This window comes from Sinocyclocheilus grahami, unplaced genomic scaffold (genome assembly GCF_001515645.1).
Source record: "Sinocyclocheilus grahami isolate Dianchi unplaced genomic scaffold, SAMN03320097.WGS_v1.1 scaffold74.1, whole genome shotgun sequence".
NCBI lineage: Eukaryota > Metazoa > Chordata > Actinopteri > Cypriniformes > Cyprinidae > Sinocyclocheilus > Sinocyclocheilus grahami.
Genome location: NW_015505253.1, coordinates 3,242,042 through 3,245,717, shown reverse-complemented (window position 1 = coordinate 3,245,717; position 3,676 = coordinate 3,242,042).

Here is a 3,676-nt window from a genome sequence, read left to right as displayed (position 1 = left end):
CTTCCGTGTTATAAAGTGATTATTACGTTTTGAATATGGTTATTTTTCTTACAAAAACACATTGATTCGCTACAGGAGGATTTTCTTCACCCACGGAACCGTGTGAGACACTTTTTTTTATGGATGGGTGCTTTTTATTTAACTTCTTTTGGACTGATGCACTGCAACACCCACTGAGTGCCATTAAATATGTCATCAGCTCGGAACTGCTTCCGTGTTATAAAGTGATTATTACGCTTTGAATATGGTTATTTTTCTTACAAAAACACATTGATTCGCTACAGGAGGATTTTCTTCACCCACGGAACCGTGTGAGACACTTTTTTTTATGGATGGGTGCTTTTTATTTAACTTCTTTTGGACTGATGCACTGCAACACCCGCTGAGTGCCATTAAACAGCTTGAAAGATCAAAGACAAATTTTAATATAACTCCGACTGGATTCGTCTGAAAGAAGAAAGTCATACACCTAGGATGACTTGAGGGCGAGTAATTTGTGGGCTAATTTTCATTTTTGGGTGAACTAACCCTTTAAATCTCGCAATTATTAATTCATTGCAATTCTAATGTTTTTTTTTCTGAATTGTGGGATATAAACTCAGAATTGTGAAATGTACTTGCAATTCTGATTCCCCCCCCCCCCCCCCCCCCCCCCCCACATTTTTATCTAACAACTCTACGTTTGCATCTCACAATTCTGACTTTTCTTCTAAGAAATGTTTATATCTTGCAATTCTGAGTTTATATCTTGCGTTTCTAATTTCTCAGAATTGTAAGCTAAAAAAAACCCCTACTTTTCCCACCACAGTATAAAAAAATACAAAAATCTTCCATAGTTCTCTTTCCTTTATAAGAGAAATCAAAGTTGAATAAACTGATGTGATATAAAAGACATGCATAATATAACTTCAAACAGACTGATTTAGCAATGTAGATGTCTTGTTTGTATAATGCAAGACCAGGATGAGGTTTTAAAAGAGATCAGCACAGTTTTTATAGAAAAGCAACTAGCCACACCTTACAAAAACACACTGTGAAGGTACCATGGTCTACTGAATGATTGCCATATTCAAATTGCATGGTACTCCAATGCACTGTAGCCTATTTAGTATATGAGATTACCAATATAGCATGTCAAAACCCTCTAAAATAACCAATACTCATTTGCCATGGTATTCAGGTGGCACCCATAGATACTGCCAAGTTAATGATCGTTAGTCACGTCTTCAGATTCCAGTTGCACAACAGTTGTGTCCCAATGCCCATTTGTCATTGCTTTGTGAAAGCATATAATTATCCGCCGCACTAATCATTATTCTTCCGCGTGTGTGTCATTTCCTGCTTACATTAATTAGAGTTTAATCAAAGTTTCGCTGAAGCTTTTTTTTTTTTGCGACCCTTCCCCGAATTCTACTAATGCGACGGCCTGGCTCATGAATATTAATTACGTAACGGAACGTTCGGCGGCCGATAGTATTGCGTGGTTGGACGTCAACCAAATGACGTCAGGCTTACTTAATTAATATTTATAGCGTCTTTCGTATATTTATGAGGAGGCGGAGTCCGGCGCTCAAGACAGAGCGAAATAAACGGAGGCGCACACGGACACGGACGCTCGCGGAACACACGCGTCTCTAACATTACCTGCGTAACTTATCTGAAGAATTAGAGCTGCTTGTCCAGGTTAGTGGAGCATACTGCAGCTTATTTGTCACCTCACAGACTGTCCAGGTTGGTTTATACTTAAATCAGGCATCTGCTACTGCTGTTGTAATTCCTAGATGTTATTATTGATCTATACTAACATATGAGGGATGTGGAGGATGAGGGATTGTTTCTGAGTTGTTGATTTCAGTTCTAGACCCCCGCCCCTATTTGTGTTCAGAATGAGTTTTAAAGCCTATAATTAAACGCAGTTGCTGAAGCTGCTATAAAAAGGTCACTGCGGTCATCGGAAGACAACGCTTTACTCACGCAGTTGACAGAAAACACTGTTTAACTGTCTTAAGACCAGTGTATACCAGACCAGACCAGATCAACATCAAAATAGACCTGCAGGGGCCAGTTGGATAAACTTAGCCTCTATGTTAAGACCATCCTATGTATTAAGAACTAGTTTAACCAGCTAGGAGTTGAAAAAGTGGTAATCGGTCTTACTTTTTGGATTCAAAGTAGAACAATCTACTTTTTTATGTAACTGACTTTACAAAGTTATGACTAGTCTTAAAGAAGAAGAAAAATAGATGACTGATTTTTAAGACTAGTTTAATGCAGCTGGCACCTGTTTAACAGTGAACGTTCTCAGAGCGTTCTGGCAAGGTTCTCTCAAAGTTATATTAACATTTACAGAGTGTTTGTTCAAAGTCATTTTTGTGTCTTAATAATATTCTTAAAACATTTATGCATTGTTCGTGGAACTTTTTTTTTTTTTAATGTTACTAACGTTACTTGTTTGGAATGTTTAGAGAACGTTTAAAAGTAACATTCCCATAATGTTTGAAAATGATTAAGTGGAATGTTTACATAACCAACCAACCAAACAAAAAAAAGTTTTTAAAACCTATTGAAAAAAAACTGGGTGTTTTGAATGTTCAGAGAACATTCGGAAATAACGTTTTCATAACTTAATGAGAATGTTAGCAAATCAATGTTTCAAGACAAACATCAGACCAAATCAGTTCTGTTTTGAAGGTTATGAAGGATTGTGTGCTTAATATGGTTTAATGTGCTGTATGATTAATTGTGTGCTTAATATGGTTTAATGTGCTGTATGATTAATTGTGTGCTTAATATGGTTTAATGTGCTGTATGATTAATTGTGTGCTTAATATGGTTTAATGTGCTGTATGATTAATTGTGTGCTTAATATGGTTTAATGGTCATAATATTTGTCAGGAATGATAGTTATGCTAGCTGTGAAATGCACTAGTGAATGATTGATCACAACAATATGTCAGTAGAGTGATAGGATATTATGGTGTAATTTTAAACAATTCTAAGCATTCACATTTTCTGTTCCTTTCTTAATTGCACCATTAAATAATCACTGCAATACTGACTGTGCTCGTCATTCTCTCTCTCTCACACACACACACACACACATACATACTTACACATTTACTTCAGTATCAAAATGTGGACACTGCATTGGCTACTTTAACCTAGCCAAGTCCACTTCCACCATGGAATAAAAAATAAACAAGGTAATTGCAACTTTTCATCTCAAAATTAAGACTTTTTTCATCTCACAGTTCTGAGTTTATATCTAACAATTCTGAAATTTTTTCCCCTTGCAGTTCTAAGAAAAGTCTAAATTGTGAAATACGAACTCAAAAATCTGAGAAAATTTAAGAATTGTCAGAACAAAAAGAATAAATTAAAAAATAATAGAATAAATTAAAAAGTTACAATAAGAATAAAAAGTTATAATTTCCTTTTTTAATTTTTATTTCATGGCGGAAGCAAAATACAGAATTACGAGATGTAATCTCAGAATTCTGAGAATTTATTTATTTATTTTTAAATTGGAATGGAAAAAAATATTTTTTTTTCTTCTCAGAGTTGCAATTCTAAGAAAAGGTTTTGGTAGATTTGATCAGGTTTTTGTACTTCTGGGTACAAATTTGTCCCCAAAATATGGTTAAGTAGACACACATGCTCACACACACACACACAC